This window comes from Ascidia mentula, chromosome 1, assembly GCF_947561715.1.
Source record: "Ascidia mentula chromosome 1, kaAscMent1.1, whole genome shotgun sequence".
Lineage (NCBI taxonomy): Eukaryota > Metazoa > Chordata > Ascidiacea > Phlebobranchia > Ascidiidae > Ascidia > Ascidia mentula.
The window spans coordinates 14,031,234-14,052,745 of record NC_138566.1 but is presented as its reverse complement, the minus strand read 5'-3'; positions in this window follow the sequence as shown (position 1 = coordinate 14,052,745).

Below are 21,512 nucleotides of genomic sequence, written 5' to 3'. Positions count from 1 at the left end.
AGTAGCCTACTGCTGTACTGCTGGACGCAAGTACAGTCCCACAACTGTGATTTGAATAGTTCGTAAAGTCATACTCTGTGCCTTAATGGTAAACTTTTGAAAGGAAATTAGATTGAAAATGTTTTAACTCGATGAAATGCAGCCATATTTTGTGTTCAAGTGGTTTTATGGTGTGCCGCAGTGACAATGAAATACTGAGACAACGGTAAGGTAATATCTTTGACAACAGAATGTTTTTGGCAGTAATTGCATTTATCTATACGACGTGTAAGATCTACTAAAAAAAGTGCACTCAATTATAAAAACAGATTGGCTCTAACACTGCGGATTTGAGATTTCAATCTGGAGAAAAACTGATCATCAGCATAAGTCATATAATTTTCAAAATCATGCTGCATTGTTGGTGAATTTCTAGGAAAGATCTTTCTCATCTTATGAAAGGACATTTGCTGCATGATTACCTTCCATGCATTGAATGCTTCGAAACTGTATGTTTTCGATAAACATAGTGCCGATAGTATGTTTGTCCGAAAATTGCTGGCAATGAGATTTATATTAAAAGTAAATGTTTAACTATCACTCTCGTAACAATACAATCAATAAAAAGCCCTACTAAAATGTTTGCAAATGCGGAAGATGACTGCAAACATACAGAATAAATGAGAACACTAGATACAAAACATCCTGTAGGAAATTTTTATAAACATCTATATGTAGAGAAACTATGCAAAGTTTAACAAAAATGGCAAAACATTTTCATTTTCACGGTTTTAGGTGTTTTTTAAAGCAGCAAAGCCATAACGCATATTATGAGACATTGTAATCTGTTTTGGGTGAGTACACAGCCACACATGCCAAATTTCAGTCCAATGTGAAAAGTAGTTTGGGAGTTATCAAACTTTCTCTCAAACTTTCCTTTTTGGTCGAAATTGGGATTTTTAAACCCCTGTATTTTGAAAACTACTGGGTTAATTTTGATAACATTGGTGTTGGTTGAAAAGGAATTGAACACAGATCCTATATCTGTAATTAGTTTTTAACTTTTTGTTTCCTTATTGCAATGACCTATTGATCTTTTTTATGACCCCGAAATACACCTTGTCGGGCGTGGTGCGGGGGTTATCAGATGTTCAATTTTTAGGTCCATCTCATAACTGAAACTTATCAAACAGTTGGAAGGGGTATATTTAATTTCCTTGCAATATCACCTTTAAAAACAAAATTTGGCATGTGTGACTGTGCCACTGTACTTTTTAAGTGTAAGGGTATAGAAGGTCATTTTTTGGTGATTCAACATGGAATGATCCGACTGCTGTGTGCATTGATTATTCCAGTTGTACTAATGTCAATGCTTTGTTGTTGTTTTTCAGGAAACCCAAACTGGCAGGCCTTTTTCATGACAGTGGATGACCATGTAAAGATTGTTTTGGGCCTTTTTGGAAGGTTTTTAGACCTTTCACGTCAAAGTATAGAAGACCCATCACAAAAGTTCCCTGAAAGCTACTTAGTTATCTACGATTTTGAATGACTTTTTCATACACATGTGTTATTTGCTTTGTCATGCATTATTGAAATGGTGTTGCAATAAATGGCGCCGGTCTGTGACCCGAAGGTTGCTTTTTCTGCAAAGTCAAATTTTATGCTTTTTGGTGTCAAAACTTGGACAATCAAACTGGTCCCAACGTCGAAAAATTCAAACATATTCTTGGATGGCCTCGCGTTAGCGTCAGAGTTGTACAGAAACCGAAGTCCACGAGTGAATGGAGTCGGAGTTTAGCAATGTTTGACTGTTTGGATTTGATGCAAAAAAATTCGTCCGAAATACTGGATTCTTTATATCTTTAACTGCAAGAGAAACTTTTAATATTCTTCAGTTGAAGTCGGGTTTTGCAATTATCACCAGGAGGAGTGCAGATTTTAGACATTTACAATAATCTCTAAAATAAAAGTGCACCTATTTCAACATTAAAGTAACCACCTTTCACGCGTGACTCCTAAAACCTTGTTTTTTTTGCGGGGTCGTCCAATACATGTCTATTACACACCTCTCTCCAATTGATTCAACTCCTTTCTACAGTGTATCCCAGCCGGAGAGAGGTAGGATTGAATTTGGATATCGCAATTGCCCTTATAGGTCAGCGGAGATTGACTGTTATAGTGCATCGATTCAAACGACTTTGCAAAATACACACTAATTTATTCACATTGCAAAATCGAGCGAAATTTTTTTTGAACAATTGAATCGACATATAGCTGCTACTGCCTTGGCACTATTAGAAAGGTAAAGCGGAAACGTTCAGTTTCTATTTTCCCGTTTTGAATTCCTAATAGAAGCTTTTCCTTGCAGAAGGTTTTGGAAGAAAACTCTTCTTGCGTTTTGACCAAACCACATTCCCCATCGTGTTAATGCCAAACTGGACATGATAGCCTTGAAGGGAATTAGACTTGCAAGGGCTTACAATTTGTCCTGAAGGCAGCTTGAAACGGACACTTCTTTCAGTGCGACTCTGCGCATCTCCATTACCTTCTAACATCGACTTATTTTCCGGCAACTCCACGATTCTGTTGTTTGAGGAGTGCAGACCTTTTTCTGCCTTGTAATATTCCAACCAATCCTCTTCGGTTGGACCTTGGCCTGGTACGTAATCTTCGTCCGCCTCATTGAGTGACTCGTTTCCGACTCTGTCGATGATTTCAATCAAACTGCGTGGACTGAGGTGTTTAGACGCCATGGTCTTCACGCCATATGTGTAACTGGTTGTAATCGGGGAGCGGCCGAGTTTTCGATTTGGAGACGAAACAACTTGTCCTGTAAAGTATCAAACAGTGGTTAAAACTTTAGGACCTACATGTGTATTAAATTGCAGAAATCCTGTTTACAAGGCCCTGTGACCTAATGCACCTGACGACTCTTCCGCTTGTTTCCCACCACCAAGTACTACCTGATTGAAATAGCCCAAAACCCCACTAAAACTACCCCAAACACCCTAAAGTTCGCTATGACACAGCACACGCATATGCGCTCATTCAACCGTCAAATTGACCCCCATGCATTGCTGGTTTGCTCTGTGACGTACTCATTCCATTGTGACAGAGGTCTACACGGTTGGGCATTTCCCACCACCGAAACTGATTTTCATAGAAATAGCGATATGCGTCCGTTAGCGAAATTTTTGAGCAAGTGTACATTCCACTTTTATTCCTTATCTCTAATTTCGAACTTACCGTAGGTCGCCGGTGACGTTATATTTTGTTCTTTGCCAACACGGCAGCTAATGGGTCAATTTTATTACCATCGCAAAAACACAAACAATTATCCTCCATGCTTATGGCTTACCGAACGTGACGGAGATATTTGGAGTCTTTCCATTCTCAAGTGTTTTGCCGGTTACGTCGCCATGCTGTTTACGTTTCCCCAATCGAGGTACCTGATAAAATGAACGACTGTTTTGTGACTGTGCATCAACCGATCAGGAAATTCCTTTACTTTTCGACGAAGATTTTGCATGGAGTGAGAACGTTGCGCAGCTTTTTCTGCCTTGTAATACTCCAGCCAATCCGCTTCTGTTGGACCTCCACATGGCACGTAATCTTCGTCCACGCCATTATTCGAGTCGTTTCCAACCCTATTGATGATTTCCATCAAACCACGTGGACTGAGTTGTTTGTACCCTGAAGACTTGGTAGCCTTTACGCTAGATGGGTAACAGGTTGTTGTAATAGGGGAGCGGCCGAGTTTGCTTGGTGATAATTTTGTATGTCGCCCCGAGTCAATGATGTTGTTGTCTTGAAGAGAAACAGCGACTGGTGGGCCGTCACCGGGTTTTAGTGCCCAACAATCAGCTTTTTCAACATCACCACATCGGCCCAGCGACCTAATGATCAACGACAAGATCCCAAAAATTGTCTCGCCGAAAACCTCTGGTGTAATAAACTTGGCCGGGTTTCGGGATACACGTCCGGTCTGCAAGAAAACCACCATCGAGATCTTCAATGGTAAAGGTTGCTTCCAAACCGCCGGGATGTGGAGTGTATTTTCGCATCGTTGCGATACAACCTGGCCTGTAAAACAAAACTCGGTATAAGCACCTGCATGGCAATCAAATCCAAAAATCCTCTGTTTAAACAGTTCCTAGGGCTGGTGACTCATTAATGGGCCTCTAATTTGGTACATTGCAGAGCACACAGCAACAAACAATTATGAAAAACTTTCCTTTGTGACGTCCTCTTTATATTGTGCCGCCAGAGGACTACAAAGTGGGCATTTCCCGCCGGCGAAACGTATTTTAATAGAAACACAGGTATGCGGCCTTCAATTCAGTCAATTTGATTTAACCGATATTTGCTACGTTCCGAGCTTACCACGTGCATTTGAAGTCTTCCGCTTGCATCTGGCTTCCCGATTTCCAAAACTTTTCGTGTTCTCCAACTTAAAATCTATACAACGACGTCATAGTGATTTTACAATGTTCATGCGATATGTTGCACCCGACGCTTACCGATAACACGACATTTGGGAAGACCACTACCAGTCGCGATAGTCGCACCTCCAAACCTGGTTTTCTAAAGATAAACCATTCGAATTAAAAAAATAAAACAGAAACTGATGTTTCACAATGACCAATAAGCAGGGTTGTCGGTGGCATGCAACCTCAAATATGAACGACTCAAGAATGAGCATGACTTGCTACATTGAGATTTTTTGTGAAGTTGTAACGAACACAACATTATGTATTCACAGAAATTTGAAGGCCTTTGCGGGGTTAAAATCCACAGTCATTAAGTATATGAGACTTACTTTTCCAAGTACAGGCGACGACACGGTTTTCCAAGCCCTGCAAAAGACAATACTTATTCGAGCACGTAACTGCTTGAAATTAAAGGGGCCAACAATTTGCGTATCAACTCAATATGTCATACAAATAAATGTCCCCTATAATATTACAAGCACAGCAATTAAAACATCGGTATGCAAATCTCTCACCTTTTTACTGACAGGCAGAAACCTGTACCGAAGCAAAATAAAGCCATTTCCAGTGATAAAATACTCCGTAAAATTCAAACTTCTTTAGCGATCAACAACAAAAAAGTAGCAAAAATTGCTTGCTAGACTGCCAGCTGCCATGGGATTAATGAGAGCAATGTGACGTCATAGACTTGTCTTTGTTTCTTCTTTCCCTCAGTTTGCATTTATGATTTTTGTGCGTGCACACAGGCAAAGTGTTTGTTTATATCTCGTAATCAAGTTTGCTGCTTGGTTTGACCACTTTCTATTTGGTATCCCAACATGTGGCGCGTAAGCAAGAGAAACATGGAAAAAAATGGCAAAGCTCGACAGTTCTTACTGTGGCAGAGTATAATTAAATGAAAAGAAATATCCAGGGGATTTAATTGATTCAAAAATGAAATCAGTCAGTAATCCCAACTGCTGATAAAAGAAGGCAAATTGACGCAGAATGTGATGCACCCGTTATAGTTTCTTAAAGCGTGTGTTAAAAAAAACGCACAAAGTTACGCTTGATTGCACAGGCCAATAAGAGCCTGGAGTCTGCAGTAGCCTACTGCTGTACTGCTGGACGCAAGTACAGTCCCACAACTGTGATTTGAATAGTTCGTAAAGTCATACTCTGTGCCTTAATGGTAAACTTTTGAAAGGAAATTAGATTGAAAATGTTTTAACTCGATGAAATGCAGCCATATTTTGTGTTCAAGTGGTTTTATGGTGTGCCGCAGTGACAATGAAATACTGAGACAACGGTAAGGTAATATCTTTGACAACAGAATGTTTTTGGCAGTAATTGCATTTATCTATACGACGTGTAAGATCTACTAAAAAAAGTGCACTCAATTATAAAAACAGATTGGCTCTAACACTGCGGATTTGAGATTTCAATCTGGAGAAAAACTGATCATCAGCATAAGTCATATAATTTTCAAAATCATGCTGCATTGTTGGTGAATTTCTAGGAAAGATCTTTCTCATCTTATGAAAGGACATTTGCTGCATGATTACCTTCCATGCATTGAATGCTTCGAAACTGTATGTTTTCGATAAACATAGTGCCGAAAGTATGTTTGTCCGAAAATTGCTGGCAATGAGATTTATATTAAAAGTAAATGTTTAACTATCACTCTCGTAACAATACAATCAATAAAAAGCCCTACTAAAATGTTTGCAAATGCGGAAGATGACTGCAAACATACAGAATAAATGAGAACACTAGATACAAAACATCCTGTAGGAAATTTTTATAAACATCTATATGTAGAGAAACTATGCAAAGTTTAACAAAAATGGCAAAACATTTTCATTTTCACGGTTTTAGGTGTTTTTTAAAGCAGCAAAGCCATAACGCATATTATGAGACATTGTAATCTGTTTTGGGTGAGTACACAGCCACACATGCCAAATTTCAGTCCAATGTGAAAAGTAGTTTGGGAGTTATCAAACTTTCTCTCAAACTTTCCTTTTTGGTCGAAATTGGGATTTTTAAACCCCTGTATTTTGAAAACTACTGGGTTAATTTTGATAACATTGGTGTTGGTTGAAAAGGAATTGAACACAGATCCTATATCTGTAATTAGTTTTTAACTTTTTGTTTCCTTATTGCAATGACCTATTGATCTTTTTTATGACCCCGAAATACACCTTGTCGGGAGTGGTGCGGGGGTTATCAGATGTTCAATTTTTAGGTCCATCTCATAACTGAAACTTATCAAACAGTTGGAAGGGGTATATTTAATTTCCTTGCAATATCACCTTTAAAAACAAAATTTGGCATGTGTGACTGTGCCACTGTACTTTTTAAGTGTAAGGGTATAGAAGGTCATTTTTTGGTGATTCAACATGGAATGATCCGACTGCTGTGTGCATTGATTATTCCAGTTGTACTAATGTCAATGCTTTGTTGTTGTTTTTCAGGAAACCCAAACTGGCAGGCCTTTTTCATGACAGTGGATGACCATGTAAAGATTGTTTTGGGCCTTTTTGGAAGGTTTTTAGACCTTTCACGTCAAAGTATAGAAGACCCATCACAAAAGTTCCCTGAAAGCTACTTAGTTATCTACGATTTTGAATGACTTTTTCATACACATGTGTTATTTGCTTTGTCATGCATTATTGAAATGGTGTTGCAATAAATGGCGCCGGTCTGTGACCCGAAGGTTGCTTTTTCTGCAAAGTCAAATTTTATGCTTTTTGGTGTCAAAACTTGGACAATCAAACTGGTCCCAACGTCGAAAAATTCAAACATATTCTTGGATGGCCTCGCGTTAGCGTCAGAGTTGTACAGAAACCGAAGTCCACGAGTGAATGGAGTCGGAGTTTAGCAATGTTTGACTGTTTGGATTTGATGCAAAAAAATTCGTCCGAAATACTGGATTCTTTATATCTTTAACTGCAAGAGAAACTTTTAATATTCTTCAGTTGAAGTCGGGTTTTGCAATTATCACCAGGAGGAGTGCAGATTTTAGACATTTACAATAATCTCTAAAATAAAAGTGCACCTATTTCAACATTAAAGTAACCACCTTTCACGCGTGACTCCTAAAACCTTGTTTTTTTTGCGGGGTCGTCCAATACATGTCTATTACACACCTCTCTCCAATTGATTCAACTCCTTTCTACAGTGTATCCCAGCCGGAGAGAGGTAGGATTGAATTTGGATATCGCAATTGCCCTTATAGGTCAGCGGAGATTGACTGTTATAGTGCATCGATTCAAACGACTTTGCAAAATACACACTAATTTATTCACATTGCAAAATCGAGCGAAATTTTTTTTGAACAATTGAATCGACATATAGCTGCTACTGCCTTGGCACTATTAGAAAGGTAAAGCGGAAACGTTCAGTTTCTATTTTCCCGTTTTGAATTCCTAATAGAAGCTTTTCCTTGCAGAAGGTTTTGGAAGAAAACTCTTCTTGCGTTTTGACCAAACCACATTCCCCATCGTGTTAATGCCAAACTGGACATGATAGCCTTGAAGGGAATTAGACTTGCAAGGGCTTACAATTTGTCCTGAAGGCAGCTTGAAACGGACACTTCTTTCAGTGCGACTCTGCGCATCTCCATTACCTTCTAACATCGACTTATTTTCCGGCAACTCCACGATTCTGTTGTTTGAGGAGTGCAGACCTTTTTCTGCCTTGTAATATTCCAACCAATCCTCTTCGGTTGGACCTTGGCCTGGTACGTAATCTTCGTCCGCCTCATTGAGTGACTCGTTTCCGACTCTGTCGATGATTTCAATCAAACTGCGTGGACTGAGGTGTTTAGACGCCCTGGTCTTCACGCCATATGTGTAACTGGTTGTAATCGGGGAGCGGCCGAGTTTTCGATTTGGAGACGAAACAACTTGTCCTGTAAAGTATCAAACAGTGGTTAAAACTTTAGGACCTACATGTGTATTAAATTGCAGAAATCCTGTTTACAAGGCCCTGTGCCCTAATGCACCTGACGACTCTTCCGCTTGTTTCCCACCACCAAGTACTACCTGATTGAAATAGCCCAAAACCCCACTAAAACTACCCCAAACACCCTAAAGTTCGCTATGACACAGCACACGCATATGCGCTCATTCAACCGTCAAATTGACCCCCATGCATTGCTGGTTTGCTCTGTGACGTACTCATTCCATTGTGACAGAGGTCTACACGGTTGGGCATTTCCCACCACCGAAACTGATTTTCATAGAAATAGCGATATGCGTCCGTTAGCGAAATTTTTGAGCAAGTGTACATTCCACTTTTATTCCTTATCTCTAATTTCGAACTTACCGTAGGTCGCCGGTGACGTTATATTTTGTTCTTTGCCAACACGGCAGCTAATGGGTCAATTTTATTACCATCGCAAAAACACAAACAATTATCCTCCATGCTTATGGCTTACCGAACGTGACGGAGATATTTGGAGTCTTTCCATTCTCAAGTGTTTTGCCGGTTACGTCGCCATGCTGTTTACGTTTCCCCAATCGAGGTACCTGATAAAATGAACGACTGTTTTGTGACTGTGCATCAACCGATCAGGAAATTCCTTTACTTTTCGACGAAGATTTTGCATGGAGTGAGAACGTTGCGCAGCTTTTTCTGCCTTGTAATACTCCAGCCAATCCGCTTCTGTTGGACCTCCACATGGCACGTAATCTTCGTCCACGCCATTATTCGAGTCGTTTCCAACCCTATTGATGATTTCCATCAAACCACGTGGACTGAGTTGTTTGTACCCTGAAGACTTGGTAGCCTTTACGCTAGATGGGTAACAGGTTGTTGTAATAGGGGAGCGGCCGAGTTTGCTTGGTGATAATTTTGTATGTCGCCCCGAGTCAATGATGTTGTTGTCTTGAAGAGAAACAGCGACTGGTGGGCCGTCACCGGGTTTTAGTGCCCAACAATCAGCTTTTTCAACATCACCACATCGGCCCAGCGACCTAATGATCAACGACAAGATCCCAAAAATTGTCTCGCCGAAAACCTCTGGTGTAATAAACTTGGCCGGGTTTCGGGATACACGTCCGGTCTGCAAGAAAACCACCATCGAGATCTTCAATGGTAAAGGTTGCTTCCAAACCGCCGGGATGTGGAGTGTATTTTCGCATCGTTGCGATACAACCTGGCCTGTAAAACAAAACTCGGTATAAGCACCTGCATGGCAATCAAATCCAAAAATCCTCTGTTTAAACAGTTCCTAGGGCTGGTGACTCATTAATGGGCCTCTAATTTGGTACATTGCAGAGCACACAGCAACAAACAATTATGAAAAACTTTCCTTTGTGACGTCCTCTTTATATTGTGCCGCCAGAGGACTACAAAGTGGGCATTTCCCGCCGGCGAAACGTATTTTAATAGAAACACAGGTATGCGGCCTTCAATTCAGTCAATTTGATTTAACCGATATTTGCTACGTTCCGAGCTTACCACGTGCATTTGAAGTCTTCCGCTTGCATCTGGCTTCCCGATTTCCAAAACTTTTCGTGTTCTCCAACTTAAAATCTATACAACGACGTCATAGTGATTTTACAATGTTCATGCGATATGTTGCACCCGACGCTTACCGATAACACGACATTTGGGAAGACCACTACCAGTCGCGATAGTCGCACCTCCAAACCTGGTTTTCTAAAGATAAACCATTCGAATTAAAAAAATAAAACAGAAACTGATGTTTCACAATGACCAATAAGCAGGGTTGTCGGTGGCATGCAACCTCAAATATGAACGACTCAAGAATGAGCATGACTTGCTACATTGAGATTTTTTGTGAAGTTGTAACGAACACAACATTATGTATTCACAGAAATTTGAAGGCCTTTGCGGGGTTAAAATCCACAGTCATTAAGTATATGAGACTTACTTTTCCAAGTACAGGCAACGACACGGTTTTCCAAGCCCTGCAAAAGACAATACTTATTCGAGCACGTAACTGCTTGAAATTAAAGGGGCCAACAATTTGCGTATCAACTCAATATGTCATACAAATAAATGTCCCCTATAATATTACAAGCACAGCAATTAAAACATCGGTATGCAAATCTCTCACCTTTTTACTGACAGGCAGAAACCTGTACCGAAGCAAAATAAAGCCATTTCCAGTGATAAAATACTCCGTAAAATTCAAACTTCTTTAGCGATCAACAACAAAAAAGTAGCAAAAATTGCTTGCTAGACTGCCAGCTGCCATGGGATTAATGAGAGCAATGTGACGTCATAGACTTGTCTTTGTTTCTTCTTTCCCTCAGTTTGCATTTATGATTTTTGTGCGTGCACACAGGCAAAGTGTTTGTTTATATCTCGTAATCAAGTTTGCTGCTTGGTTTGACCACTTTCTATTTGGTATCCCAACATGTGGCGCGTAAGCAAGAGAAACATGGAAAAAAATGGCAAAGCTCGACAGTTCTTACTGTGGCAGAGTATAATTAAATGAAAAGAAATATCCAGGGGATTTAATTGATTCAAAAATGAAATCAGTCAGTAATCCCAACTGCTGATAAAAGAAGGCAAATTGACGCAGAATGTGATGCACCCGTTATAGTTTCTTAAAGCGTGTGTTAAAAAAAACGCACAAAGTTACGCTTGATTGCACATGCCAATAAGAGCCTGGAGTCTGCAGTAGCCTACTGCTGTACTGCTGGACGCAAGTACAGTCCCACAACTGTGATTTGAATAGTTCGTAAAGTCATACTCTGTGCCTTAATGGTAAACTTTTGAAAGGAAATTAGATTGAAAATGTTTTAACTCGATGAAATGCAGCCATATTTTGTGTTCAAGTGGTTTTATGGTGTGCCGCAGTGACAATGAAATACTGAGACAACGGTAAGGTAATATCTTTGACAACAGAATGTTTTTGGCAGTAATTGCATTTATCTATACGACGTGTAAGATCTACTAAAAAAAGTGCACTCAATTATAAAAACAGATTGGCTCTAACACTGCGGATTTGAGATTTCAATCTGGAGAAAAACTGATCATCAGCATAAGTCATATAATTTTCAAAATCATGCTGCATTGTTGGTGAATTTCTAGGAAAGATCTTTCTCATCTTATGAAAGGACATTTGCTGCATGATTACCTTCCATGCATTGAATGCTTCGAAACTGTATGTTTTCGATAAACATAGTGCCGATAGTATGTTTGTCCGAAAATTGCTGGCAATGAGATTTATATTAAAAGTAAATGTTTAACTATCACTCTCGTAACAATACAATCAATAAAAAGCCCTACTAAAATGTTTGCAAATGCGGAAGATGACTGCAAACATACAGAATAAATGAGAACACTAGATACAAAAAATCCTGTAGGAAATATTTTATAAACATCTATATGTAGAGAAACTATGCAAAGTTTAACAAAAATGGCAAAACATTTTCATTTTCACGGTTTTAGGTGTTTTTTAAAGCAGCAAAGCCATAACGCATATTATGAGACATTGTAATCTGTTTTGGGTGAGTACACAGCCACACATGCCAAATTTCAGTCCAATGTGAAAAGTAGTTTGGGAGTTATCAAACTTTCTCTCAAACTTTCCTTTTTGGTCGAAATTGGGATTTTTAAACCCCTGTATTTTGAAAACTACTGGGTTAATTTTGATAACATTGGTGTTGGTTGAAAAGGAATTGAACACAGATCCTATATCTGTAATTAGTTTTTAACTTTTTGTTTCCTTATTGCAATGACCTATTGATCTTTTTTATGACCCCGAAATACACCTTGTCGGGCGTGGTGCGGGGGTTATCAGATGTTCAATTTTTAGGTCCATCTCATAACTGAAACTTATCAAACAGTTGGAAGGGGTATATTTAATTTCCTTGCAATATCACCTTTAAAAACAAAATTTGGCATGTGTGACTGTGCCACTGTACTTTTTAAGTGTAAGGGTATAGAAGGTCATTTTTTGGTGATTCAACATGGAATGATCCGACTGCTGTGTGCATTGATTATTCCAGTTGTACTAATGTCAATGCTTTGTTGTTGTTTTTCAGGAAACCCAAACTGGCAGGCCTTTTTCATGACAGTGGATGACCATGTAAAGATTGTTTTGGGCCTTTTTGGAAGGTTTTTAGACCTTTCACGTCAAAGTATAGAAGACCCATCACAAAAGTTCCCTGAAAGCTACTTAGTTATCTACGATTTTGAATGACTTTTTCATACACATGTGTTATTTGCTTTGTCATGCATTATTGAAATGGTGTTGCAATAAATGGCGCCGGTCTGTGACCCGAAGGTTGCTTTTTCTGCAAAGTCAAATTTTATGCTTTTTGGTGTCAAAACTTGGACAATCAAACTGGTCCCAACGTCGAAAAATTCAAACATATTCTTGGATGGCCTCGCGTTAGCGTCAGAGTTGTACAGAAACCGAAGTCCACGAGTGAATGGAGTCGGAGTTTAGCAATGTTTGACTGTTTGGATTTGATGCAAAAAAATTCGTCCGAAATACTGGATTCTTTATATCTTTAACTGCAAGAGAAACTTTTAATATTCTTCAGTTGAAGTCGGGTTTTGCAATTATCACCAGGAGGAGTGCAGATTTTAGACATTTACAATAATCTCTAAAATAAAAGTGCACCTATTTCAACATTAAAGTAACCACCTTTCACGCGTGACTCCTAAAACCTTGTTTTTTTTGCGGGGTCGTCCAATACATGTCTATTACACACCTCTCTCCAATTGATTCAACTCCTTTCTACAGTGTATCCCAGCCGGAGAGAGGTAGGATTGAATTTGGATATCGCAATTGCCCTTATAGGTCAGCGGAGATTGACTGTTATAGTGCATCGATTCAAACGACTTTGCAAAATACACACTAATTTATTCACATTGCAAAATCGAGCGAAATTTTTTTTGAACAATTGAATCGACATATAGCTGCTACTGCCTTGGCACTATTAGAAAGGTAAAGCGGAAACGTTCAGTTTCTATTTTCCCGTTTTGAATTCCTAATAGAAGCTTTTCCTTGCAGAAGGTTTTGGAAGAAAACTCTTCTTGCGTTTTGACCAAACCACATTCCCCATCGTGTTAATGCCAAACTGGACATGATAGCCTTGAAGGGAATTAGACTTGCAAGGGCTTACAATTTGTCCTGAAGGCAGCTTGAAACGGACACTTCTTTCAGTGCGACTCTGCGCATCTCCATTACCTTCTAACATCGACTTATTTTCCGGCAACTCCACGATTCTGTTGTTTGAGGAGTGCAGACCTTTTTCTGCCTTGTAATATTCCAACCAATCCTCTTCGGTTGGACCTTGGCCTGGTACGTAATCTTCGTCCGCCTCATTGAGTGACTCGTTTCCGACTCTGTCGATGATTTCAATCAAACTGCGTGGACTGAGGTGTTTAGACGCCCTGGTCTTCACGCCATATGTGTAACTGGTTGTAATCGGGGAGCGGCCGAGTTTTCGATTTGGAGACGAAACAACTTGTCCTGTAAAGTATCAAACAGTGGTTAAAACTTTAGGACCTACATGTGTATTAAATTGCAGAAATCCTGTTTACAAGGCCCTGTGCCCTAATGCACCTGACGACTCTTCCGCTTGTTTCCCACCACCAAGTACTACCTGATTGAAATAGCCCAAAACCCCACTAAAACTACCCCAAACACCCTAAAGTTCGCTATGACACAGCACACGCATATGCGCTCATTCAACCGTCAAATTGACCCCCATGCATTGCTGGTTTGCTCTGTGACGTACTCATTCCATTGTGACAGAGGTCTACACGGTTGGGCATTTCCCACCACCGAAACTGATTTTCATAGAAATAGCGATATGCGTCCGTTAGCGAAATTTTTGAGCAAGTGTACATTCCACTTTTATTCCTTATCTCTAATTTCGAACTTACCGTAGGTCGCCGGTGACGTTATATTTTGTTCTTTGCCAACACGGCAGCTAATGGGTCAATTTTATTACCATCGCAAAAACACAAACAATTATCCTCCATGCTTATGGCTTACCGAACGTGACGGAGATATTTGGAGTCTTTCCATTCTCAAGTGTTTTGCCGGTTACGTCGCCATGCTGTTTACGTTTCCCCAATCGAGGTACCTGATAAAATGAACGACTGTTTTGTGACTGTGCATCAACCGATCAGGAAATTCCTTTACTTTTCGACGAAGATTTTGCATGGAGTGAGAACGTTGCGCAGCTTTTTCTGCCTTGTAATACTCCAGCCAATCCGCTTCTGTTGGACCTCCACATGGCACGTAATCTTCGTCCACGCCATTATTCGAGTCGTTTCCAACCCTATTGATGATTTCCATCAAACCACGTGGACTGAGTTGTTTGTACCCTGAAGACTTGGTAGCCTTTACGCTAGATGGGTAACAGGTTGTTGTAATAGGGGAGCGGCCGAGTTTGCTTGGTGATAATTTTGTATGTCGCCCCGAGTCAATGATGTTGTTGTCTTGAAGAGAAACAGCGACTGGTGGGCCGTCACCGGGTTTTAGTGCCCAACAATCAGCTTTTTCAACATCACCACATCGGCCCAGCGACCTAATGATCAACGACAAGATCCCAAAAATTGTCTCGCCGAAAACCTCTGGTGTAATAAACTTGGCCGGGTTTCGGGATACACGTCCGGTCTGCAAGAAAACCACCATCGAGATCTTCAATGGTAAAGGTTGCTTCCAAACCGCCGGGATGTGGAGTGTATTTTCGCATCGTTGCGATACAACCTGGCCTGTAAAACAAAACTCGGTATAAGCACCTGCATGGCAATCAAATCCAAAAATCCTCTGTTTAAACAGTTCCTAGGGCTGGTGACTCATTAATGGGCCTCTAATTTGGTACATTGCAGAGCACACAGCAACAAACAATTATGAAAAACTTTCCTTTGTGACGTCCTCTTTATATTGTGCCGCCAGAGGACTACAAAGTGGGCATTTCCCGCCGGCGAAACGTATTTTAATAGAAACACAGGTATGCGGCCTTCAATTCAGTCAATTTGATTTAACCGATATTTGCTACGTTCCGAGCTTACCACGTGCATTTGAAGTCTTCCGCTTGCATCTGGCTTCCCGATTTCCAAAACTTTTCGTGTTCTCCAACTTAAAATCTATACAACGACGTCATAGTGATTTTACAATGTTCATGCGATATGTTGCACCCGACGCTTACCGATAACACGACATTTGGGAAGACCACTACCAGTCGCGATAGTCGCACCTCCAAACCTGGTTTTCTAAAGATAAACCATTCGAATTAAAAAAATAAAACAGAAACTGATGTTTCACAATGACCAATAAGCAGGGTTGTCGGTGGCATGCAACCTCAAATATGAACGACTCAAGAATGAGCATGACTTGCTACATTGAGATTTTTTGTGAAGTTGTAACGAACACAACATTATGTATTCACAGAAATTTGAAGGCCTTTGCGGGGTTAAAATCCACAGTCATTAAGTATATGAGACTTACTTTTCCAAGTACAGGCGACGACACGGTTTTCCAAGCCCTGCAAAAGACAATACTTATTCGAGCACGTAACTGCTTGAAATTAAAGGGGCCAACAATTTGCGTATCAACTCAATATGTCATACAAATAAATGTCCCCTATAATATTACAAGCACAGCAATTAAAACATCGGTATGCAAATCTCTCACCTTTTTACTGACAGGCAGAAACCTGTACCGAAGCAAAATAAAGCCATTTCCAGTGATAAAATACTCCGTAAAATTCAAACTTCTTTAGCGATCAACAACAAAAAAGTAGCAAAAATTGCTTGCTAGACTGCCAGCTGCCATGGGATTAATGAGAGCAATGTGACGTCATAGACTTGTCTTTGTTTCTTCTTTCCCTCAGTTTGCATTTATGATTTTTGTGCGTGCACACAGGCAAAGTGTTTGTTTATATCTCGTAATCAAGTTTGCTGCTTGGTTTGACCACTTTCTATTTGGTATCCCAACATGTGGCGCGTAAGCAAGAGAAACATGGAAAAAAATGGCAAAGCTCGACAGTTCTTACTGTGGCAGAGTATAATTAAATGAAAAGAAATATCCAGGGGATTTAATTGATTCAAAAATGAAATCAGTCAGTAATCCCAACTGCTGATAAAAGAAGGCAAATTGACGCAGAATGTGATGCACCCGTTATAGTTTCTTAAAGCGTGTGTTAAAAAAAACGCACAAAGTTACGCTTGATTGCACATGCCAATAAGAGCCTGGAGTCTGCAGTAGCCTACTGCTGTACTGCTGGACGCAAGTACAGTCCCACAACTGTGATTTGAATAGTTCGTAAAGTCATACTCTGTGCCTTAATGGTAAACTTTTGAAAGGAAATTAGATTGAAAATGTTTTAACTCGATGAAATGCAGCCATATTTTGTGTTCAAGTGGTTTTATGGTGTGCCGCAGTGACAATGAAATACTGAGACAACGGTAAGGTAATATCTTTGACAACAGAATGTTTTTGGCAGTAATTGCATTTATCTATACGACGTGTAAGATCTACTAAAAAAAGTGCACTCAATTATAAAAACAGATTGGCTCTAACACTGCGGATTTGAGATTTCAATCTGGAGAAAAACTGATCATCAGCATAAGTCATATAATTTTCAAAATCATGCTGCATTGTTGGTGAATTTCTAGGAAAGATCTTTCTCATCTTATGAAAGGACATTTGCTGCATGATTACCTTCCATGCATTGAATGCTTCGAAACTGTATGTTTTCGATAAACATAGTGCCGATAGTATGTTTGTCCGAAAATTGCTGGCAATGAGATTTATATTAAAAGTAAATGTTTAACTATCACTCTCGTAACAATACAATCAATAAAAAGCCCTACTAAAATGTTTGCAAATGCGGAAGATGACTGCAAACATACAGAATAAATGAGAACACTAGATACAAAACATCCTGTAGGAAATTTTTATAAACATCTATATGTAGAGAAACTATGCAAAGTTTAACAAAAATGGCAAAACATTTTCATTTTCACGGTTTTAGGTGTTTTTTAAAGCAGCAAAGCCATAACGCATATTATGAGACATTGTAATCTGTTTTGGGTGAGTACACAGCCACACATGCCAAATTTCAGTCCAATGTGAAAAGTAGTTTGGGAGTTATCAAACTTTCTCTCAAACTTTCCTTTTTGGTCGAAATTGGGATTTTTAAACCCCTGTATTTTGAAAACTACTGGGTTAATTTTGATAACATTGGTGTTGGTTGAAAAGGAATTGAACACAGATCCTATATCTGTAATTAGTTTTTAACTTTTTGTTTCCTTATTGCAATGACCTATTGATCTTTTTTATGACCCCGAAATACACCTTGTCGGGAGTGGTGCGGGGGTTATCAGATGTTCAATTTTTAGGTCCATCTCATAACTGAAACTTATCAAACAGTTGGAAGGGGTATATTTAATTTCCTTGCAATATCACCTTTAAAAACAAAATTTGGCATGTGTGACTGTGCCACTGTACTTTTTAAGTGTAAGGGTATAGAAGGTCATTTTTTGGTGATTCAACATGGAATGATCCGACTGCTGTGTGCATTGATTATTCCAGTTGTACTAATGTCAATGCTTTGTTGTTGTTTTTCAGGAAACCCAAACTGGCAGGCCTTTTTCATGACAGTGGATGACCATGTAAAGATTGTTTTGGGCCTTTTTGGAAGGTTTTTAGACCTTTCACGTCAAAGTATAGAAGACCCATCACAAAAGTTCCCTGAAAGCTACTTAGTTATCTACGATTTTGAATGACTTTTTCATACACATGTGTTATTTGCTTTGTCATGCATTATTGAAATGGTGTTGCAATAAATGGCGCCGGTCTGTGACCCGAAGGTTGCTTTTTCTGCAAAGTCAAATTTTATGCTTTTTGGTGTCAAAACTTGGACAATCAAACTGGTCCCAACGTCGAAAAATTCAAACATATTCTTGGATGGCCTCGCGTTAGCGTCAGAGTTGTACAGAAACCGAAGTCCACGAGTGAATGGAGTCGGAGTTTAGCAATGTTTGACTGTTTGGATTTGATGCAAAAAAATTCGTCCGAAATACTGGATTCTTTATATCTTTAACTGCAAGAGAAACTTTTAATATTCTTCAGTTGAAGTCGGGTTTTGCAATTATCACCAGGAGGAGTGCAGATTTTAGACATTTACAATAATCTCTAAAATAAAAGTGCACCTATTTCAACATTAAAGTAACCACCTTTCACGCGTGACTCCTAAAACCTTGTTTTTTTTGCGGGGTCGTCCAATACATGTCTATTACACACCTCTCTCCAATTGATTCAACTCCTTTCTACAGTGTATCCCAGCCGGAGAGAGGTAGGATTGAATTTGGATATCGCAATTGCCCTTATAGGTCAGCGGAGATTGACTGTTATAGTGCATCGATTCAAACGACTTTGCAAAATACACACTAATTTATTCACATTGCAAAATCGAGCGAAATTTTTTTTGAACAATTGAATCGACATATAGCTGCTACTGCCTTGGCACTATTAGAAAGGTAAAGCGGAAACGTTCAGTTTCTATTTTCCCGTTTTGAATTCCTAATAGAAGCTTTTCCTTGCAGAAGGTTTTGGAAGAAAACTCTTCTTGCGTTTTGACCAAACCACATTCCCCATCGTGTTAATGCCAAACTGGACATGATAGCCTTGAAGGGAATTAGACTTGCAAGGGCTTACAATTTGTCCTGAAGGCAGCTTGAAACGGACACTTCTTTCAGTGCGACTCTGCGCATCTCCATTACCTTCTAACATCGACTTATTTTCCGGCAACTCCACGATTCTGTTGTTTGAGGAGTGCAGACCTTTTTCTGCCTTGTAATATTCCAACCAATCCTCTTCGGTTGGACCTTGGCCTGGTACGTAATCTTCGTCCGCCTCATTGAGTGACTCGTTTCCGACTCTGTCGATGATTTCAATCAAACTGCGTGGACTGAGGTGTTTAGACGCCATGGTCTTCACGCCATATGTGTAACTGGTTGTAATCGGGGAGCGGCCGAGTTTTCGATTTGGAGACGAAACAACTTGTCCTGTAAAGTATCAAATAGTGGTTAAAACTTTAGGACCTACATGTGTATTAAATTGCAGAAATCCTGTTTACAAGGCCCTGTGCCCTAATGCACCTGACGACTCTTCCGCTTGTTTCCCACCACCAAGTACTACCTGATTAAAATAGCCCAAAACCCCACTAAAACTACCCCAAACACCCTAAAGTTCGCTATGACACAGCACACGCATATGCGCTCATTCAACCGTCAAATTGACCCCCATGCATTGCTGGTTTGCTCTGTGACGTACTCATTCCATTGTGACAGAGGTCTACACGGTTGGGCATTTCCCACCACCGAAACTGATTTTCATAGAAATAGCGATATGCGTCCGTTAGCGAAATTTTTGAGCAAGTGTACATTCCACTTTTATTCCTTATCTCTAATTTCGAACTTACCGTAGGTCGCCGGTGACGTTATATTTTGTTCTTTGCCAACACGGCAGCTAATGGGTCAATTTTATTACCATCGCAAAAACACAAACAATTATCCTCCATGCTTATGGCTTACCGAACGTGACGGAGATATTTGGAGTCTTTCCATTCTCAAGTGTTTTGCCGGTTACGTCGCCATGCTGTTTACGTTTCCCCAATCGAGGTACCTGATAAAATGAACGACTGTTTTGTGACTGTGTATCAACCGATCAGGAAATTCCTTTACTTTTCGACGAAGATTTTGCATGGAGTGAGAACGTTGCGCAGCTTTTTCTGCCTTGTAATACTCCAGCCAATCCGCTTCTGTTGGACCTCCACATGGCACGTAATCTTCGTCCACGCCATTATTCGAGTCGTTTCCAACCCTATTGATGATTTCCATCAAACCACGTGGACTGAGTTGTTTGTACCCTGAAGACTTGGTAGCCTTTACGCTAGATGGGTAACAGGTTGTTGTAATAGGGGAGCGGCCGAGTTTGCTTGGTGATAATTTTGTATGTCGCCCCGAGTCAATGATGTTGTTGTCTTGAAGAGAAACAGCGACTGGTGGGCCGTCACCGGGTTTTAGTGCCCAACAATCAGCTTTTTCAACATCACCACATCGGCCCAGCGACCTAATGATCAACGACAAGATCCCAAAAATTGTCTCGCCGAAAACCTCTGGTGTAATAAACTTGGCCGGGTTTCGGGATACACGTCCGGTCTGCAAGAAAACCACCATCGAGATCTTCAATGGTAAAGGTTGCTTCCAAACCGCCGGGATGTGGAGTGTATTTTCGCATCGTTGCGATACAACCTGGCCTGTAAAACAAAACTCGGTATAAGCACCTGCATGGCAATCAAATCCAAAAATCCTCTGTTTAAACAGTTCCTAGGGCTGGTGACTCATTAATGGGCCTCTAATTTGGTACATTGCAGAGCACACAGCAACAAACAATTATGAAAAACTTTCCTTTGTGACGTCCTCTTTATATTGTGCCGCCAGAGGACTACAAAGTGGGCATTTCCCGCCGGCGAAACGTATTTTAATAGAAACACAGGTATGCGGCCTTCAATTCAGTCAATTTGATTTAACCGATATTTGCTACGTTCCGAGCTTACCACGTGCATTTGAAGTCTTCCGCTTGCATCTGGCTTCCCGATTTCCAAAACTTTTCGTGTTCTCCAACTTAAAATCTATACAACGACGTCATAGTGATTTTACAATGTTCATGCGATATGTTGCACCCGACGCTTACCGATAACACGACATTTGGGAAGACCACTACCAGTCGCGATAGTCGCACCTCCAAACCTGGTTTTCTAAAGATAAACCATTCGAATTAAAAAAATAAAACAGAAACTGATGTTTCACAATGACCAATAAGCAGGGTTGTCGGTGGCATGCAACCTCAAATATGAACGACTCAAGAATGAGCATGACTTGCTACATTGAGATTTTTTGTGAAGTTGTAACGAACACAACATTATGTATTCACAGAAATTTGAAGGCCTTTGCGGGGTTAAAATCCACAGTCATTAAGTATATGAGACTTACTTTTCCAAGTACAGGCAACGACACGGTTTTCCAAGCCCTGCAAAAGACAATACTTAT